Consider the following 20,980-nt stretch of genomic DNA (forward strand, 5'->3'; position numbering starts at 1 on the left):
GACGATCACGCGGGGTTCACTACCGTCCGTCCGCTCCACAGCAACGCGGAGACCTAATTCATGGACCGCGGAATGGTTGCATTTCTGTCAGCAAATGCGTCAAGTCCTGGGTCCCTATGGTGCTCTCCTGCGTTTGCGTGAGTTTGTGCGTGTGTGTGCTGCGTGTGCTGTGTGTGGGAGCCAGCGTGCTCGGACGAGCACGGACGTGGCAGCAGCTTGTTGGCGACCCCGTTGTCTTGGAATGTAAGGGAGGATGAATGGGGACCTTGAACCTTCCCTTTTCTCCTCCTGGGGTGGGCCCGGGAAGCAAAGGACCCGGGGGACAGTTCGACGAGGTTCCGTCTGGCTCACACCTGGACGAAAAGAGAGCTTCCCTAGGGAGAAGAACGGCCAGGGAGACAATGCCCAGAGATATTCTGAAGCGGGTGGCTTCAGGTGGGAAGGACATTGAAACGTACGGTCATGGTGACCGGGGAAGGAGAAGAGAGAGAACCAACCCCCGAGGTTCGGGTCCCGGGGAATTGAGGGAAGGAGGGACGCCCCCTTGCCGCCTTTGTCCTGCAGCTTTGCCTCCGGGTAGTCAGAGTAGAGGAGGGACGGGCCCTCCTTAGAACCAACCCTCTTCCCGCTAAGGAAAGAGAGTGAAATGGGGAGAGGGCGCTAGAATGTGGTCACCGTCGGGAAACTCCCAGTGTTCTCGTGGACCGGGCCAGGGGCGGTGCGTGAATGGGCCGTAGCATGCGCAGGGCGTGACCGGGAGACACTGCCCACCTCTGGATGGAAGATCATGCCACCAAGCGGCCTCCCGTCAGCGGGTTTCCCTGCCAGAGCGGGGTCAAGGCTTTTGACGGGGCAGCCAGCTTGCGGGGCATGCCGAGGGTGAGAGCAGAGGCCGAACCGCTCCCTGAGTATGTCACCAGCCAACTCCAAAGGGCCAGAGAGCCCAGCAAGGGAGGAAAACAAAGGGTTGGGGGCCTGACCTGGAGACGCAAGGACGAGGCAGCTAAGGGACCGGAGTCCGGGGTCCCGTGGGGGCCTGGAACCACAATGGATGGCAATGAACGGAGGGTTGTAATAGGCAGGACGCTGGATACCCCTGCAGTCAACGCGGGTGCTGTCAGACGGCTGAGCAAACCCCGCCCCCACCGCCACAGACACCCATCCAGGAAGGAAAGGCCTGAAGTAAGGCAAGAGCCTCCGTGCCACCTGCAAAGTACGGTGGCCCGAGGGGACAGCTGGAAACCACCCGTGGCGCCTTTTAGCCTCACAGCCGAGGGAGGGCCCATCGGCCCAGACGAAGAACAGGCCGTTTAGGCAAGGGTTTGAATGATGCCCGGAGAACCCCCCCCCCCGTTTGCTTTCCGCGCTGTGCTGTAGTCCCCAGCTGGGAAGAAGGAAGGTTAATCCAGGGGGACCACAGGGAAGAAAAAAGGAGCAGGGAAGGGCAAGCCCTCGGCCCCCTCAGCCGTGCACGGAGATGCGGTGCCTGCATAGACAGGCGGGTGAAAATGTAAGCGTGTACCTCTGTGGGTGAGTACGCACGTAAGCAAGGGCGAATGTAGCTGAAGGTGTGCAGTGTCGGACCCCGCTGTCAAACACGGCGACCTCGGAAGCCGAGCTGGGATGCCGGCCCCTGCAGGCCCAATCCGTGCATTTCTCTCTCCCTGTATTTTCTCCAAGCAAGAGTTGGATTTGCCCTTAGTTCTTCCAACCGGGAGAAGCTCCACAGGAGAGGACATGTTCATCAGGACCTCGGTTTTTCTTGCGCAGCCAAGGGCTCTTCTCTCTGTGTCTCTCCGTCCGTCTGTCTTTTGTTTTCCCCTCGGGAGACTTGGGGGTTCCTATACGGCCCGGAACATGTTGGTGTGGAGCAAAGCGTGCCAAATTCAGTTCCGAGGGCCAACTCGAAGAGCCCTTCGGATTCCTGGGAGTGCTAATTGCCGGGACTAGTTGCGGTCTTACAGTTCTCCAACACGGAGCGAGGCTGTGCCTTCCCGAGCACAGTCTAGGCGCCTAGGATTACTTTTCAGAAGGGAAGAGGACGGGAAAGGCGGGAAAGGAAACATTTTGGGAATGGCAGAAAGCAGCCGTCCCGAGGTACGGCGTGCAATCGGTGTGATTCTTAACATTCCCTCCAGAGGAATCTAAGGCTATCAGAGTTTTGCACGCGAATCTTCTCTAGGTACACGCCCTTACCCCTAGGTTTGGTCGGTAATTTGGCCTCCAAGATCCCATGCCCCGTCCCCGCCCGCCGAACATTCCGCAGGCAGCAAAGGTAGGTTGAGAAGCAGAGGGAAAGTGGCCTCCATACACTGCCCACAAGCCACGGCAGCCTCCCCAGCGTACGAACACAAAAGGGCCCCTGAAAGATTGAGGATGACCAAGGACGTGCCCCTGGTGTGGCACTGCAGACTGGCCTACCCATGCTGGTGGGCGGAACAACCCCGACCCCATCCAGCGGCTAAACGTCTGCCGGAGTGGGTACACGCACTCTTCCCGAGAGGCCCAGTGGCCCTCCCGGAGGCCCACGTGGGAAAGCCGACCCCAGAAGGCCGGCGCAGGGAACCAACGGGCGCCTGGCTTCCTCTGAGGAAGGGAGGTGGAGGCCTGCAGGGCATCGCGACTCCCCGGCTTGCCCCGTGTCCACAGGATAGGCCAACAATTTCAGGCCCCCTGTTGGACCTGGCTGCCTGGGACCCCATGCTCTCTGACGCCTGTCTCTCCCTCCTCCCCCCAGTGCTCTCCCCAGACAGACAGCCAGCCAGAAGGAGGGACTTGACTCCCGGTTGACCAGCCAACGCAGCCTGGCCCTGGGCCACCCTCTAGTCCGGGACGACAGTCAGGATTTCCAAAGAAGCTGGCAGGATTCCGCGTGGGCTGTCTTCGCTCAGCGAAAACCCGCAGCCGGCAAAGAATCACCGAGCGAGGTGGAAGGGACAAAACACAGCCGCCCATGCGGGCTTCCCCGAAGGTGGCCTCCGTGGTGCGGAACCCAGCGTGTTCACCCGAGATGGGAGCAGGCTGGCAGTTTTTCGATTCCTCCTTTGGCCCAAGAGACTAATGGAGGCAACTCCAGGCAGGGTGGGGGCGGGGAAAGGGGTGACCGGCGTGTCTGGAGCCACACTGCCATCAAGCGGAAACCGTTTCTGAAAAGTTCAGGCAGCGGCGACTTGCCATCAGGAAGGCTTGGGGGTCAGCGAGGAGCTGCCTGGCGCACCGGTCTCGGCCTAAGCCAGGGCTGCCCCAAGGGCCGGTCCGCTCGGAGGCCCAGAGGGGAATGACGCCTGCCCGTGGGACCCGGCCGCGAGACAGCAACCACAGGGGAACCCTCCCCCGCCACACCCCCACCCCCACCCCCACCCCCACCCCCGCCCCAGCCCCACCCCCACCCGGGCCAGAGCTGACCGCCCAATCGGCCCGGGGGGGGGGCGGGCCTTGTCCGTCAGCCATCTTGGGGCGGGCCCGGCAGAAGCAAGTCACCGCTGTCTGCGGGGCCTGCCTAGGGCTTTTTCACGGGGCTCCCTTGTGCAGGAGCACCAGGGTGGGCTGCCCGGAGCCACGCGGGGCTCGGGATTCCTCTGTCCTCGCTGGCCATAAAGGAGCACAGTGGCGGCCCTGGAGGCTAGGCCCTTTTACGCGCGTCAACCCCAGGCCAGTTGGCATGGCAGCCATCAGAGTCGGCTTCTGGTTCTGAGTCAGCTCCTCAACTGTGGAGCCGGGGTGCCGGGGTGCCGGGCCCAGAGATGAGAACACGGCAAAGGAGCCGCCAGGAGTTCCTTCTCCGGGAGCACCCGCAGGACCGCCACACCCCCCGCACCCACAATCTCCTGGCATTCCCGGGCTTCCTCCGAGCACTTCTCCCCGAAGGGCGCCCTTTGGGAGTGCCGGATTCCGCTTGATGGCAGTATGGCTCCATAAATGTCACCCAGAACTCTTTCCCTGCCCCCATGCCACGTCCCTCCGCCCTTCCGTCGTGAAGAAAAAAAAAATCAAAAAGAAAGAAAGAAAGAAAAGAAACCAAAACCACAGTCAGAATACATTGCCAAAACCCATGACACAGAAGAGGAAATGGCCACTGCTCACTCTGCAGAGCCCTCAGGTAACCCCGGTCGGACACCTTGCCTCTCTGCTTCCTCCTTGCTTCCCCGGTTTTCCTTGGCTGCTGCTCTTCAAAGTAAAAGGAATGAAAAAATAATACATCCCCAGGCCGTGACTCCAAATCACCGTGTAAAGCCTAGGACCCCTCGGGGACAAGGCAGCGGCCCCAGGGCTGGCCTGCGATTCGCTTGTGGGAGGGCCTCAGCCTCCTCCCCAGGCCTTGAGCCTGGCTGGTGGGAAATGGGGAAGAGGCGTGGGAGCAGGGCCGAGAAAGCAGCCAGAAACGGTCAGCCCACCCTGCCGCCAGAGGCCCAGCTCCAGGAGTCTCCCCACGAGGGGCAGCCAAGCAATCCCACAAGGCCGGAGGTGGCCAGGCTGGGCTTGCTTTCACCCAAGGACGCGGAGAAGGCCACAAGGCATCCCTGAAATCAAATGGCCAAGGGGGTCCACCCATAGCTGCTTTGCCCAGAATACTCCAGCCACACAGCTGCTGCTTGGGCCTTCCTGTGAACACAGATGCCAGCTTTGACGATCACGCGGGGTTCACTACCGTCCGTCCGCTCCACAGCAACGCGGAGACCTAATTCATGGACCGCGGAATGGTTGCATTTCTGTCAGCAAATGCGTCAAGTCCTGGGTCCCTATGGTGCTCTCCTGCGTTTGCGTGAGTTTGTGCGTGTGTGTGCTGCGTGTGCTGTGTGTGGGAGCCAGCGTGCTCGGACGAGCACGGACGTGGCAGCAGCTTGTTGGCGACCCCGTTGTCTTGGAATGTAAGGGAGGATGAATGGGGACCTTGAACCTTCCCTTTTCTCCTCCTGGGGTGGGCCCGGGAAGCAAAGGACCCGGGGGACAGTTCGACGAGGTTCCGTCTGGCTCACACCTGGACGAAAAGAGAGCTTCCCTAGGGAGAAGAACGGCCAGGGAGACAATGCCCAGAGATATTCTGAAGCGGGTGGCTTCAGGTGGGAAGGACATTGAAACGTACGGTCATGGTGACCGGGGAAGGAGAAGAGAGAGAACCAACCCCCGAGGTTCGGGTCCCGGGGAATTGAGGGAAGGAGGGACGCCCCCTTGCCGCCTTTGTCCTGCAGCTTTGCCTCCGGGTAGTCAGAGTAGAGGAGGGACGGGCCCTCCTTAGAACCAACCCTCTTCCCGCTAAGGAAAGAGAGTGAAATGGGGAGAGGGCGCTAGAATGTGGTCACCGTCGGGAAACTCCCAGTGTTCTCGTGGACCGGGCCAGGGGCGGTGCGTGAATGGGCCGTAGCATGCGCAGGGCGTGACCGGGAGACACTGCCCACCTCTGGATGGAAGATCATGCCACCAAGCGGCCTCCCGTCAGCGGGTTTCCCTGCCAGAGCGGGGTCAAGGCTTTTGACGGGGCAGCCAGCTTGCGGGGCATGCCGAGGGTGAGAGCAGAGGCCGAACCGCTCCCTGAGTATGTCACCAGCCAACTCCAAAGGGCCAGAGAGCCCAGCAAGGGAGGAAAACAAAGGGTTGGGGGCCTGACCTGGAGACGCAAGGACGAGGCAGCTAAGGGACCGGAGTCCGGGGTCCCGTGGGGGCCTGGAACCACAATGGATGGCAATGAACGGAGGGTTGTAATAGGCAGGACGCTGGATACCCCTGCAGTCAACGCGGGTGCTGTCAGACGGCTGAGCAAACCCCGCCCCCACCGCCACAGACACCCATCCAGGAAGGAAAGGCCTGAAGTAAGGCAAGAGCCTCCGTGCCACCTGCAAAGTACGGTGGCCCGAGGGGACAGCTGGAAACCACCCGTGGCGCCTTTTAGCCTCACAGCCGAGGGAGGGCCCATCGGCCCAGACGAAGAACAGGCCGTTTAGGCAAGGGTTTGAATGATGCCCGGAGAACCCCCCCCCCCCGTTTGCTTTCCGCGCTGTGCTGTAGTCCCCAGCTGGGAAGAAGGAAGGTTAATCCAGGGGGACCACAGGGAAGAAAAAAGGAGCAGGGAAGGGCAAGCCCTCGGCCCCCTCAGCCGTGCACGGAGATGCGGTGCCTGCATAGACAGGCGGGTGAAAATGTAAGCGTGTACCTCTGTGGGTGAGTACGCACGTAAGCAAGGGCGAATGTAGCTGAAGGTGTGCAGTGTCGGACCCCGCTGTCAAACACGGCGACCTCGGAAGCCGAGCTGGGATGCCGGCCCCTGCAGGCCCAATCCGTGCATTTCTCTCTCCCTGTATTTTCTCCAAGCAAGAGTTGGATTTGCCCTTAGTTCTTCCAACCGGGAGAAGCTCCACAGGAGAGGACATGTTCATCAGGACCTCGGTTTTTCTTGCGCAGCCAAGGGCTCTTCTCTCTGTGTCTCTCCGTCCGTCTGTCTTTTGTTTTCCCCTCGGGAGACTTGGGGGTTCCTATACGGCCCGGAACATGTTGGTGTGGAGCAAAGCGTGCCAAATTCAGTTCCGAGGGCCAACTCGAAGAGCCCTTCGGATTCCTGGGAGTGCTAATTGCCGGGACTAGTTGCGGTCTTACAGTTCTCCAACACGGAGCGAGGCTGTGCCTTCCCGAGCACAGTCTAGGCGCCTAGGATTACTTTTCAGAAGGGAAGAGGACGGGAAAGGCGGGAAAGGAAACATTTTGGGAATGGCAGAAAGCAGCCGTCCCGAGGTACGGCGTGCAATCGGTGTGATTCTTAACATTCCCTCCAGAGGAATCTAAGGCTATCAGAGTTTTGCACGCGAATCTTCTCTAGGTACACGCCCTTACCCCTAGGTTTGGTCGGTAATTTGGCCTCCAAGATCCCATGCCCCGTCCCCGCCCGCCGAACATTCCGCAGGCAGCAAAGGTAGGTTGAGAAGCAGAGGGAAAGTGGCCTCCATACACTGCCCACAAGCCACGGCAGCCTCCCCAGCGTACGAACACAAAAGGGCCCCTGAAAGATTGAGGATGACCAAGGACGTGCCCCTGGTGTGGCACTGCAGACTGGCCTACCCATGCTGGTGGGCGGAACAACCCCGACCCCATCCAGCGGCTAAACGTCTGCCGGAGTGGGTACACGCACTCTTCCCGAGAGGCCCAGTGGCCCTCCCGGAGGCCCACGTGGGAAAGCCGACCCCAGAAGGCCGGCGCAGGGAACCAACGGGCGCCTGGCTTCCTCTGAGGAAGGGAGGTGGAGGCCTGCAGGGCATCGCGACTCCCCGGCTTGCCCCGTGTCCACAGGATAGGCCAACAATTTCAGGCCCCCTGTTGGACCTGGCTGCCTGGGACCCCATGCTCTCTGACGCCTGTCTCTCCCTCCTCCCCCCAGTGCTCTCCCCAGACAGACAGCCAGCCAGAAGGAGGGACTTGACTCCCGGTTGACCAGCCAACGCAGCCTGGCCCTGGGCCACCCTCTAGTCCGGGACGACAGTCAGGATTTCCAAAGAAGCTGGCAGGATTCCGCGTGGGCTGTCTTCGCTCAGCGAAAACCCGCAGCCGGCAAAGAATCACCGAGCGAGGTGGAAGGGACAAAACACAGCCGCCCATGCGGGCTTCCCCGAAGGTGGCCTCCGTGGTGCGGAACCCAGCGTGTTCACCCGAGATGGGAGCAGGCTGGCAGTTTTTCGATTCCTCCTTTGGCCCAAGAGACTAATGGAGGCAACTCCAGGCAGGGTGGGGGCGGGGAAAGGGGTGACCGGCGTGTCTGGAGCCACACTGCCATCAAGCGGAAACCGTTTCTGAAAAGTTCAGGCAGCGGCGACTTGCCATCAGGAAGGCTTGGGGGTCAGCGAGGAGCTGCCTGGCGCACCGGTCTCGGCCTAAGCCAGGGCTGCCCCAAGGGCCGGTCCGCTCGGAGGCCCAGAGGGGAATGACGCCTGCCCGTGGGACCCGGCCGCGAGACAGCAACCACAGGGGAACCCTCCCCCGCCACACCCCCACCCCCACCCCCACCCCCACCCCCGCCCCAGCCCCACCCCCACCCGGGCCAGAGCTGACCGCCCAATCGGCCCGGGGGGGGGGCGGGCCTTGTCCGTCAGCCATCTTGGGGCGGGCCCGGCAGAAGCAAGTCACCGCTGTCTGCGGGGCCTGCCTAGGGCTTTTTCACGGGGCTCCCTTGTGCAGGAGCACCAGGGTGGGCTGCCCGGAGCCACGCGGGGCTCGGGATTCCTCTGTCCTCGCTGGCCATAAAGGAGCACAGTGGCGGCCCTGGAGGCTAGGCCCTTTTACGCGCGTCAACCCCAGGCCAGTTGGCATGGCAGCCATCAGAGTCGGCTTCTGGTTCTGAGTCAGCTCCTCAACTGTGGAGCCGGGGTGCCGGGGTGCCGGGCCCAGAGATGAGAACACGGCAAAGGAGCCGCCAGGAGTTCCTTCTCCGGGAGCACCCGCAGGACCGCCACACCCCCCGCACCCACAATCTCCTGGCATTCCCGGGCTTCCTCCGAGCACTTCTCCCCGAAGGGCGCCCTTTGGGAGTGCCGGATTCCGCTTGATGGCAGTATGGCTCCATAAATGTCACCCAGAACTCTTTCCCTGCCCCCATGCCACGTCCCTCCGCCCTTCCGTCGTGAAGAAAAAAAAAATCAAAAAGAAAGAAAGAAAGAAAAGAAACCAAAACCACAGTCAGAATACATTGCCAAAACCCATGACACAGAAGAGGAAATGGCCACTGCTCACTCTGCAGAGCCCTCAGGTAACCCCGGTCGGACACCTTGCCTCTCTGCTTCCTCCTTGCTTCCCCGGTTTTCCTTGGCTGCTGCTCTTCAAAGTAAAAGGAATGAAAAAATAATACATCCCCAGGCCGTGACTCCAAATCACCGTGTAAAGCCTAGGACCCCTCGGGGACAAGGCAGCGGCCCCAGGGCTGGCCTGCGATTCGCTTGTGGGAGGGCCTCAGCCTCCTCCCCAGGCCTTGAGCCTGGCTGGTGGGAAATGGGGAAGAGGCGTGGGAGCAGGGCCGAGAAAGCAGCCAGAAACGGTCAGCCCACCCTGCCGCCAGAGGCCCAGCTCCAGGAGTCTCCCCACGAGGGGCAGCCAAGCAATCCCACAAGGCCGGAGGTGGCCAGGCTGGGCTTGCTTTCACCCAAGGACGCGGAGAAGGCCACAAGGCATCCCTGAAATCAAATGGCCAAGGGGGTCCACCCATAGCTGCTTTGCCCAGAATACTCCAGCCACACAGCTGCTGCTTGGGCCTTCCTGTGAACACAGATGCCAGCTTTGACGATCACGCGGGGTTCACTACCGTCCGTCCGCTCCACAGCAACGCGGAGACCTAATTCATGGACCGCGGAATGGTTGCATTTCTGTCAGCAAATGCGTCAAGTCCTGGGTCCCTATGGTGCTCTCCTGCGTTTGCGTGAGTTTGTGCGTGTGTGTGCTGCGTGTGCTGTGTGTGGGAGCCAGCGTGCTCGGACGAGCACGGACGTGGCAGCAGCTTGTTGGCGACCCCGTTGTCTTGGAATGTAAGGGAGGATGAATGGGGACCTTGAACCTTCCCTTTTCTCCTCCTGGGGTGGGCCCGGGAAGCAAAGGACCCGGGGGACAGTTCGACGAGGTTCCGTCTGGCTCACACCTGGACGAAAAGAGAGCTTCCCTAGGGAGAAGAACGGCCAGGGAGACAATGCCCAGAGATATTCTGAAGCGGGTGGCTTCAGGTGGGAAGGACATTGAAACGTACGGTCATGGTGACCGGGGAAGGAGAAGAGAGAGAACCAACCCCCGAGGTTCGGGTCCCGGGGAATTGAGGGAAGGAGGGACGCCCCCTTGCCGCCTTTGTCCTGCAGCTTTGCCTCCGGGTAGTCAGAGTAGAGGAGGGACGGGCCCTCCTTAGAACCAACCCTCTTCCCGCTAAGGAAAGAGAGTGAAATGGGGAGAGGGCGCTAGAATGTGGTCACCGTCGGGAAACTCCCAGTGTTCTCGTGGACCGGGCCAGGGGCGGTGCGTGAATGGGCCGTAGCATGCGCAGGGCGTGACCGGGAGACACTGCCCACCTCTGGATGGAAGATCATGCCACCAAGCGGCCTCCCGTCAGCGGGTTTCCCTGCCAGAGCGGGGTCAAGGCTTTTGACGGGGCAGCCAGCTTGCGGGGCATGCCGAGGGTGAGAGCAGAGGCCGAACCGCTCCCTGAGTATGTCACCAGCCAACTCCAAAGGGCCAGAGAGCCCAGCAAGGGAGGAAAACAAAGGGTTGGGGGCCTGACCTGGAGACGCAAGGACGAGGCAGCTAAGGGACCGGAGTCCGGGGTCCCGTGGGGGCCTGGAACCACAATGGATGGCAATGAACGGAGGGTTGTAATAGGCAGGACGCTGGATACCCCTGCAGTCAACGCGGGTGCTGTCAGACGGCTGAGCAAACCCCGCCCCCACCGCCACAGACACCCATCCAGGAAGGAAAGGCCTGAAGTAAGGCAAGAGCCTCCGTGCCACCTGCAAAGTACGGTGGCCCGAGGGGACAGCTGGAAACCACCCGTGGCGCCTTTTAGCCTCACAGCCGAGGGAGGGCCCATCGGCCCAGACGAAGAACAGGCCGTTTAGGCAAGGGTTTGAATGATGCCCGGAGAACCCCCCCCCCCCGTTTGCTTTCCGCGCTGTGCTGTAGTCCCCAGCTGGGAAGAAGGAAGGTTAATCCAGGGGGACCACAGGGAAGAAAAAAGGAGCAGGGAAGGGCAAGCCCTCGGCCCCCTCAGCCGTGCACGGAGATGCGGTGCCTGCATAGACAGGCGGGTGAAAATGTAAGCGTGTACCTCTGTGGGTGAGTACGCACGTAAGCAAGGGCGAATGTAGCTGAAGGTGTGCAGTGTCGGACCCCGCTGTCAAACACGGCGACCTCGGAAGCCGAGCTGGGATGCCGGCCCCTGCAGGCCCAATCCGTGCATTTCTCTCTCCCTGTATTTTCTCCAAGCAAGAGTTGGATTTGCCCTTAGTTCTTCCAACCGGGAGAAGCTCCACAGGAGAGGACATGTTCATCAGGACCTCGGTTTTTCTTGCGCAGCCAAGGGCTCTTCTCTCTGTGTCTCTCCGTCCGTCTGTCTTTTGTTTTCCCCTCGGGAGACTTGGGGGTTCCTATACGGCCCGGAACATGTTGGTGTGGAGCAAAGCGTGCCAAATTCAGTTCCGAGGGCCAACTCGAAGAGCCCTTCGGATTCCTGGGAGTGCTAATTGCCGGGACTAGTTGCGGTCTTACAGTTCTCCAACACGGAGCGAGGCTGTGCCTTCCCGAGCACAGTCTAGGCGCCTAGGATTACTTTTCAGAAGGGAAGAGGACGGGAAAGGCGGGAAAGGAAACATTTTGGGAATGGCAGAAAGCAGCCGTCCCGAGGTACGGCGTGCAATCGGTGTGATTCTTAACATTCCCTCCAGAGGAATCTAAGGCTATCAGAGTTTTGCACGCGAATCTTCTCTAGGTACACGCCCTTACCCCTAGGTTTGGTCGGTAATTTGGCCTCCAAGATCCCATGCCCCGTCCCCGCCCGCCGAACATTCCGCAGGCAGCAAAGGTAGGTTGAGAAGCAGAGGGAAAGTGGCCTCCATACACTGCCCACAAGCCACGGCAGCCTCCCCAGCGTACGAACACAAAAGGGCCCCTGAAAGATTGAGGATGACCAAGGACGTGCCCCTGGTGTGGCACTGCAGACTGGCCTACCCATGCTGGTGGGCGGAACAACCCCGACCCCATCCAGCGGCTAAACGTCTGCCGGAGTGGGTACACGCACTCTTCCCGAGAGGCCCAGTGGCCCTCCCGGAGGCCCACGTGGGAAAGCCGACCCCAGAAGGCCGGCGCAGGGAACCAACGGGCGCCTGGCTTCCTCTGAGGAAGGGAGGTGGAGGCCTGCAGGGCATCGCGACTCCCCGGCTTGCCCCGTGTCCACAGGATAGGCCAACAATTTCAGGCCCCCTGTTGGACCTGGCTGCCTGGGACCCCATGCTCTCTGACGCCTGTCTCTCCCTCCTCTCCCCAGTGCTCTCCCCAGACAGACAGCCAGCCAGAAGGAGGGACTTGACTCCCGGTTGACCAGCCAACGCAGCCTGGCCCTGGGCCACCCTCTAGTCCGGGACGACAGTCAGGATTTCCAAAGAAGCTGGCAGGATTCCGCGTGGGCTGTCTTCGCTCAGCGAAAACCCGCAGCCGGCAAAGAATCACCGAGCGAGGTGGAAGGGACAAAACACAGCCGCCCATGCGGGCTTCCCCGAAGGTGGCCTCCGTGGTGCGGAACCCAGCGTGTTCACCCGAGATGGGAGCAGGCTGGCAGTTTTTCGATTCCTCCTTTGGCCCAAGAGACTAATGGAGGCAACTCCAGGCAGGGTGGGGGCGGGGAAAGGGGTGACCGGCGTGTCTGGACACACTGCCATCAAGCGGAAACCGTTTCTGAAAAGTTCAGGCAGCGGCGACTTGCCATCAGGAAGGCTTGGGGGTCAGCGAGGAGCTGCCTGGCGCACCGGTCTCGGCCTAAGCCAGGGCTGCCCCAAGGGCCGGTCCGCTCGGAGGCCCAGAGGGGAATGACGCCTGCCCGTGGGACCCGGCCGCGAGACAGCAACCACAGGGGAACCCTCCCCCGCCACACCCCCACCCCCACCCCCACCCCCACCCCCGCCCCAGCCCCACCCCCCACCCGGGCCAGAGCTGACCGCCCAATCGGCCCGGGGGGGGGGCGGGCCTTGTCCGTCAGCCATCTTGGGGCGGGCCCCGGCAGAAGCAAGTCACCGCTGTCTGCGGGGCCTGCCTAGGGCTTTTTCACGGGGCTCCCTTGTGCAGGAGCACCAGGGTGGGCTGCCCGGAGCCACGCGGGGCTCGGGATTCCTCTGTCCTCGCTGGCCATAAAGGAGCACAGTGGCGGCCCTGGAGGCTAGGCCCTTTTACGCGCGTCAACCCCAGGCCAGTTGGCATGGCAGCCATCAGAGTCGGCTTCTGGTTCTGAGTCAGCTCCTCAACTGTGGAGCCGGGGTGCCGGGGTGCCGGGCCCAGAGATGAGAACACGGCAAAGGAGCCGCCAGGAGTTCCTTCTCCGGGAGCACCCGCAGGACCGCCACACCCCCCGCACCCACAATCTCCTGGCATTCCCGGGCTTCCTCCGAGCACTTCTCCCCGAAGGGCGCCCTTTGGGAGTGCCGGATTCCGCTTGATGGCAGTATGGCTCCATAAATGTCACCCAGAACTCTTTCCCTGCCCCCATGCCACGTCCCTCCGCCCTTCCGTCGTGAAGAAAAAAAAAATCAAAAAGAAAGAAAGAAAGAAAAGAAACCAAAACCACAGTCAGAATACATTGCCAAAACCCATGACACAGAAGAGGAAATGGCCACTGCTCACTCTGCAGAGCCCTCAGGTAACCCCGGTCGGACACCTTGCCTCTCTGCTTCCTCCTTGCTTCCCCGGTTTTCCTTGGCTGCTGCTCTTCAAAGTAAAAGGAATGAAAAAATAATACATCCCCAGGCCGTGACTCCAAATCACCGTGTAAAGCCTAGGACCCCTCGGGGACAAGGCAGCGGCCCCAGGGCTGGCCTGCGATTCGCTTGTGGGAGGGCCTCAGCCTCCTCCCCAGGCCTTGAGCCTGGCTGGTGGGAAATGGGGAAGAGGCGTGGGAGCAGGGCCGAGAAAGCAGCCAGAAACGGTCAGCCCACCCTGCCGCCAGAGGCCCAGCTCCAGGAGTCTCCCCACGAGGGGCAGCCAAGCAATCCCACAAGGCCGGAGGTGGCCAGGCTGGGCTTGCTTTCACCCAAGGACGCGGAGAAGGCCACAAGGCATCCCTGAAATCAAATGGCCAAGGGGGTCCACCCATAGCTGCTTTGCCCAGAATACTCCAGCCACACAGCTGCTGCTTGGGCCTTCCTGTGAACACAGATGCCAGCTTTGATGATCACGCGGGGTTCACTACCGTCCGTCCGCTCCACAGCAACGCGGAGACCTAATTCATGGACCGCGGAATGGTTGCATTTCTGTCAGCAAATGCGTCAAGTCCTGGGTCCCTATGGTGCTCTCCTGCGTTTGCGTGAGTTTGTGCGTGTGTGTGCTGCGTGTGCTGTGTGTGGGAGCCAGCGTGCTCGGACGAGCACGGACGTGGCAGCAGCTTGTTGGCGACCCCGTTGTCTTGGAATGTAAGGGAGGATGAATGGGGACCTTGAACCTTCCCTTTTCTCCTCCTGGGGTGGGCCCGGGAAGCAAAGGACCCGGGGGACAGTTCGACGAGGTTCCGTCTGGCTCACACCTGGACGAAAAGAGAGCTTCCCTAGGGAGAAGAACGGCCAGGGAGACAATGCCCAGAGATATTCTGAAGCGGGTGGCTTCAGGTGGGAAGGACATTGAAACGTACGGTCATGGTGACCGGGGAAGGAGAAGAGAGAGAACCAACCCCCGAGGTTCGGGTCCCGGGGAATTGAGGGAAGGAGGGACGCCCCCTTGCCGCCTTTGTCCTGCAGCTTTGCCTCCGGGTAGTCAGAGTAGAGGAGGGACGGGCCCTCCTTAGAACCAACCCTCTTCCCGCTAAGGAAAGAGAGTGAAATGGGGAGAGGGCGCTAGAATGTGGTCACCGTCGGGAAACTCCCAGTGTTCTCGTGGACCGGGCCAGGGGCGGTGCGTGAATGGGCCGTAGCATGCGCAGGGCGTGACCGGGAGACACTGCCCACCTCTGGATGGAAGATCATGCCACCAAGCGGCCTCCCGTCAGCGGGTTTCCCTGCCAGAGCGGGGTCAAGGCTTTTGACGGGGCAGCCAGCTTGCGGGGCATGCCGAGGGTGAGAGCAGAGGCCGAACCGCTCCCTGAGTATGTCACCAGCCAACTCCAAAGGGCCAGAGAGCCCAGCAAGGGAGGAAAACAAAGGGTTGGGGGCCTGACCTGGAGACGCAAGGACGAGGCAGCTAAGGGACCGGAGTCCGGGGTCCCGTGGGGGCCTGGAACCACAATGGATGGCAATGAACGGAGGGTTGTAATAGGCAGGACGCTGGATACCCCTGCAGTCAACGCGGGTGCTGTCAGACGGCTGAGCAAACCCCGCCCCCACCGCCACAGACACCCATCCAGGAAGGAAAGGCCTGAAGTAAGGCAAGAGCCTCCGTGCCACCTGCAAAGTACGGTGGCCCGAGGGGACAGCTGGAAACCACCCGTGGCGCCTTTTAGCCTCACAGCCGAGGGAGGGCCCATCGGCCCAGACGAAGAACAGGCCGTTTAGGCAAGGGTTTGAATGATGCCCGGAGAACCCCCCCCCCCGTTTGCTTTCCGCGCTGTGCTGTAGTCCCCAGCTGGGAAGAAGGAAGGTTAATCCAGGGGGACCACAGGGAAGAAAAAAGGAGCAGGGAAGGGCAAGCCCTCGGCCCCCTCAGCCGTGCACGGAGATGCGGTGCCTGCATAGACAGGCGGGTGAAAATGTAAGCGTGTACCTCTGTGGGTGAGTACGCACGTAAGCAAGGGCGAATGTAGCTGAAGGTGTGCAGTGTCGGACCCCGCTGTCAAACACGGCGACCTCGGAAGCCGAGCTGGGATGCCGGCCCCTGCAGGCCCAATCCGTGCATTTCTCTCTCCCTGTATTTTCTCCAAGCAAGAGTTGGATTTGCCCTTAGTTCTTCCAACCGGGAGAAGCTCCACAGGAGAGGACATGTTCATCAGGACCTCGGTTTTTCTTGCGCAGCCAAGGGCTCTTCTCTCTGTGTCTCTCCGTCCGTCTGTCTTTTGTTTTCCCCTCGGGAGACTTGGGGGTTCCTATACGGCCCGGAACATGTTGGTGTGGAGCAAAGCGTGCCAAATTCAGTTCCGAGGGCCAACTCGAAGAGCCCTTCGGATTCCTGGGAGTGCTAATTGCCGGGACTAGTTGCGGTCTTACAGTTCTCCAACACGGAGCGAGGCTGTGCCTTCCCGAGCACAGTCTAGGCGCCTAGGATTACTTTTCAGAAGGGAAGAGGACGGCAAAGGCGGGAAAGGAAACATTTTGGGAATGGCAGAAAGCAGCCGACCCGAGGTACGGCGTGCAATCGGTGTGATTCTTAACATTCCCTCCAGAGGAATCTAAGGCTATCAGAGTTTTGCACGCGAATCTTCTCTAGGTACACGCCCTTACCCCTAGGTTTGGTCGGTAATTTGGCCTCCAAGATCCCATGCCCCGTCCCCGCCCGCCGAACATTCCGCAGGCAGCAAAGGTAGGTTGAGAAGCAGAGGGAAAGTGGCCTCCATACACTGCCCACAAGCCACGGCAGCCTCCCCAGCGTACGAACACAAAAGGGCCCCTGAAAGATTGAGGATGACCAAGGACGTGCCCCTGGTGTGGCACTGCAGACTGGCCTACCCATGCTGGTGGGCGGAACAACCCGACCCCATCCAGCGGCTAAACGTCTGCCGGAGTGGGTACACGCACTCTTCCCGAGAGGCCCAGTGGCCCTCCCGGAGGCCCACGTGGGAAAGCCGACCCCAGAAGGCCGGCGCAGGGAACCAACGGGCGCCTGGCTTCCTCTGAGGAAGGGAGGTGGAGGCCTGCAGGGCATCGCGACTCCCCGGCTTGCCCCGTGTCCACAGGATAGGCCAACAATTTCAGGCCCCCTGTTGGACCTGGCTGCCTGGGACCCCATGCTCTCTGACGCCTGTCTCTCCCTCCTCCCCCCAGTGCTCTCCCCAGACAGACAGCCAGCCAGAAGGAGGGACTTGACTCCCGGTTGACCAGCCAACGCAGCCTGGCCCTGGGCCACCCTCTAGTCCGGGACGACAGTCAGGATTTCCAAAGAAGCTGGCAGGATTCCGCGTGGGCTGTCTTCGCTCAGCGAAAACCCGCAGCCGGCAAAGAATCACCGAGCGAGGTGGAAGGGACAAAACACAGCCGCCCATGCGGGCTTCCCCGAAGGTGGCCTCCGTGGTGCGGAACCCAGCGTGTTCACCCGAGATGGGAGCAGGCTGGCAGTTTTTCGATTCCTCCTTTGGCCCAAGAGACTAATGGAGGCAACTCCAGGCAGGGTGGGGGCGGGGAAAGGGGTGACCGGCGTGTCTGGAGCCACACTGCCATCAAGCGGAAACCGTTTCTGAAAAGTTCAGGCAGCGGCGACTTGCCATCAGGAAGGCTTGGGGGTCAGCGAGGAGCTGCCTGGCGCACCGGTCTCGGCCTAAGCCAGGGCTGCCCCAAGGGCCGGTCCGCTCGGAGGCCCAGAGGGGAATGACGCCTGCCCGTGGGACCCGGCCGCGAGACAGCAACCACAGGGGAACCCTCCCCCGCCACACCCCCACCCCCACCCCCACCCCCACCCCCGCCCCAGCCCCACCCCCACCCGGGCCAGAGCTGACCGCCCAATCGGCCCGGGGGGGGGGCGGGCCTTGTCCGTCAGCCATCTTGGGGCGGGCCCGGCAGAAGCAAGTCACCGCTGTCTGCGGGGCCTGCCTAGGGCTTTTTCACGGGGCTCCCTTGTGCAGGAGCACCAGGGTGGGCTGCCCGGAGCCACGCGGGGCTCGGGATTCCTCTGTCCTCGCTGGCCATAAAGGAGCACAGTGGCGGCCCTGGAGGCTAGGCCCTTTTACGCGCGTCAGCCCCAGGCCAGTTGGCATGGCAGCCATCAGAGTCGGCTTCTGGTTCTGAGTCAGCTCCTCAACTGTGGAGCCGGGGTGCCGGGGTGCCGGGCCCAGAGATGAGAACACGGCAAAGGAGCCGCCAGGAGTTCCTTCTCCGGGAGCACCCGCAGGACCGCCACACCCCCCGCACCCACAATCTCCTGGCATTCCCGGGCTTCCTCCGAGCACTTCTCCCCGAAGGGCGCCCTTTGGTAGTGCCGGATTCCGCTTGATGGCAGTATGGCTCCATAAATGTCACCCAGAACTCTTTCCCTGCCCCCATGCCACGTCCCTCCGCCCTTCCGTCGTGAAGAAAAAAAAAATCAAAAAGAAAGAAAGAAAGAAAAGAAACCAAAACCACAGTCAGAATACATTGCCAAAACCCATGACACAGAAGAGGAAATGGCCACTGCTCACTCTGCAGAGCCCTCAGGTAACCCCGGTCGGACACCTTGCCTCTCTGCTTCCTCCTTGCTTCCCCGGTTTTCCTTGGCTGCTGCTCTTCAAAGTAAAAGGAATGAAAAAATAATACATCCCCAGGCCGTGACTCCAAATCACCGTGTAAAGCCTAGGACCCCTCGGGGACAAGGCAGCGGCCCCAGGGCTGGCCTGCGATTCGCTTGTGGGAGGGCCTCAGCCTCCTCCCCAGGCCTTGAGCCTGGCTGGTGGGAAATGGGGAAGAGGCGTGGGAGCAGGGCCGAGAAAGCAGCCAGAAACGGTCAGCCCACCCTGCCGCCAGAGGCCCAGCTCCAGGAGTCTCCCCACGAGGGGCAGCCAAGCAATCCCACAAGGCCGGAGGTGGCCAGGCTGGGCTTGCTTTCACCCAAGGACGCGGAGAAGGCCACAAGGCATCCCTGAAATCAAATGGCCAAGGGGGTCCACCCATAGCTGCTTTGCCCAGAATACTCCAGCCACACAGCTGCTGCTTGGGCCTTCCTGTGAACACAGATGCCAGCTTTGATGATCACGCGGGGTTCACTACCGTCCGTCCGCTCCACAGCAACGCGGAGACCTAATTCATGGACCGCGGAATGGTTGCATTTCTGTCAGCAAATGCGTCAAGTCCTGGGTCCCTATGGTGCTCTCCTGCGTTTGCGTGAGTTTGTGCGTGTGTGTGCTGCGTGTGCTGTGTGTGGGAGCCAGCGTGCTCGGACGAGCACGGACGTGGCAGCAGCTTGTTGGCGACCCCGTTGTCTTGGAATGTAAGGGAGGATGAATGGGGACCTTGAACCTTCCCTTTTCTCCTCCTGGGGTGGGCCCGGGAAGCAAAGGACCCGGGGGACAGTTCGACGAGGTTCCGTCTGGCTCACACCTGGACGAAAAGAGAGCTTCCCTAGGGAGAAGAACGGCCAGGGAGACAATGCCCAGAGATATTCTGAAGCGGGTGGCTTCAGGTGGGAAGGACATTGAAACGTACGGTCATGGTGACCGGGGAAGGAGAAGAGAGAGAACCAACCCCCGAGGTTCGGGTCCCGGGGAATTGAGGGAAGGAGGGACGCCCCCTTGCCGCCTTTGTCCTGCAGCTTTGCCTCCGGGTAGTCAGAGTAGAGGAGGGACGGGCCCTCCTTAGAACCAACCCTCTTCCCGCTAAGGAAAGAGAGTGAAATGGGGAGAGGGCGCTAGAATGTGGTCACCGTCGGGAAACTCCCAGTGTTCTCGTGGACCGGGCCAGGGGCGGTGCGTGAATGGGCCGTAGCATGCGCAGGGCGTGACCGGGAGACACTGCCCACCTCTGGATGGAAGATCATGCCACCAAGCGGCCTCCCGTCAGCGGGTTTCCCTGCCAGAGCGGGGTCAAGGCTTTTGACGGGGCAGCCAGCTTGCGGGGCATGCCGAGGGTGAGAGCAGAGGCCGAACCGCTCCCTGAGTATGTCACCAGCCAACTCCAAAGGGCCAGAGAGCCCAGCAAGGGAGGAAAACAAAGGGTTGGGGGCCTGACCTGGAGACGCAAGGACGAGGCAGCTAAGGGACCGGAGTCCGGGGTCCCGTGGGGGCCTGGAACCACAATGGATGGCAATGAACGGAGGGTTGTAATAGGCAGGACGCTGGATACCCCTGCAGTCAACGCGGGTGCTGTCAGACGGCTGAGCAAACCCCGCCCCCACCGCCACAGACACCCATCCAGGAAGGAAAGGCCTGAAGTAAGGCAAGAGCCTCCGTGCCACCTGCAAAGTACGGTGGCCCGAGGGGACAGCTGGAAACCACCCGTGGCGCCTTTTAGCCTCACAGCCGAGGGAGGGCCCATCGGCCCAGACGAAGAACAGGCCGTTTAGGCAAGGGTTTGAATGATGCCCGGAGAACCCCCCCCCCCCGTTTGCTTTCCGCGCTGTGCTGTAGTCCCCAGCTGGGAAGAAGGAAGGTTAATCCAGGGGGACCACAGGGAAGAAAAAAGGAGCAGGGAAGGGCAAGCCCTCGGCCCCCTCAGCCGTGCACGGAGATGCGGTGCCTGCATAGACAGGCGGGTGAAAATGTAAGCGTGTACCTCTGTGGGTGAGTACGCACGTAAGCAAGGGCGAATGTAGCTGAAGGTGTGCAGTGTCGGACCCCGCTGTCAAACACGGCGACCTCGGAAGCCGAGCTGGGATGCCGGCCCCTGCAGGCCCAATCCGTGCATTTCTCTCTCCCTGTATTTTCTCCAAGCAAGAGTTGGATTTGCCCTTAGTTCTTCCAACCGGGAGAAGCTCCACAGGAGAGGACATGTTCATCAGGACCTCGGTTTTTCTTGCGCAGCCAAGGGCTCTTCTCTCTGTGTCTCTCCGTCCGTCTGTCTTTTGTTTTCCCCTCGGGAGACTTGGGGGTTCCTATACGGCCCGGAACATGTTGGTGTGGAGCAAAGCGTGCCAAATTCAGTTCCGAGGGCCAACTCGAAGAGCCCTTCGGATTCCTGGGAGTGCTAATTGCCGGGACTAGTTGCGGTCTTACAGTTCTCCAACACGGAGCGAGGCTGTGCCTTCCCGAGCACAGTCTAGGCGCCTAGGATTACTTTTCAGAAGGGAAGAGGACGGCAAAGGCGGGAAAGGAAACATTTTGGGAATGGCAGAAAGCAGCCGTCCCGAGGTACGGCGTGCAATCGGTGTGATTCTTAACATTCCCTCCAGAGGAATCTAAGGCTATCAGAGTTTTGCACGCGAATCTTCTCTAGGTACACGCCCTTACCCCTAGGTTTGGTCGGTAATTTGGCCTCCAAGATCCCATGCCCCGTCCCCGCCCGCCGAACATTCCGCAGGCAGCAAAGGTAGGTTGAGAAGCAGAGGGAAAGTGGCCTCCATACACTGCCCACAAGCCACGGCAGCCTCCCCAGCGTACGAACACAAAAGGGCCCCTGAAAGATTGAGGATGACCAAGGACGTGCCCCTGGTGTGGCACTGCAGACTGGCCTACCCATGCTGGTGGGCGGAACAACCCCGACCCCATCCAGCGGCTAAACGTCTGCCGGAG

The 20,980-nt window shown here is 61.2% G+C and overlaps 2 protein-coding genes across 15 annotated transcripts in view; one reads left to right on the forward strand and one right to left on the reverse strand.

Moving 5' to 3' along the window:
* NBDY (negative regulator of P-body association) overlaps nucleotides 1-20,980 on the reverse strand; it is a 253,177-nt gene that overhangs the window by 101,411 nt on the left and 130,786 nt on the right. The window lies entirely within an intron of this gene.
* SPIN3 (spindlin family member 3) overlaps nucleotides 1-20,980 on the forward strand; it is a 114,844-nt gene that overhangs the window by 65,793 nt on the left and 28,071 nt on the right. Inside the window, exon 4 of one of the 11 annotated variants that reach the window (XM_049872626.1) lies at nucleotides 16,614-16,672. The exons of 7 other annotated variants lie outside the window; for them this stretch is intronic. The gene's annotated coding sequence lies outside the window, so the exon portion shown is untranslated. Of the gene's footprint in view, nucleotides 1-2,737; nucleotides 2,941-7,363; nucleotides 7,423-11,989; nucleotides 12,049-16,613; nucleotides 16,673-20,980 lie in introns of those variants that run through there. 3 more of the 11 variants (XM_049872625.1, XM_049872624.1, XM_049872622.1) reach the window with 3 other exon arrangements.

Source organism: Elephas maximus, chromosome X, assembly GCF_024166365.1.
Source record: "Elephas maximus indicus isolate mEleMax1 chromosome X, mEleMax1 primary haplotype, whole genome shotgun sequence".
Lineage (NCBI taxonomy): Eukaryota > Metazoa > Chordata > Mammalia > Proboscidea > Elephantidae > Elephas > Elephas maximus.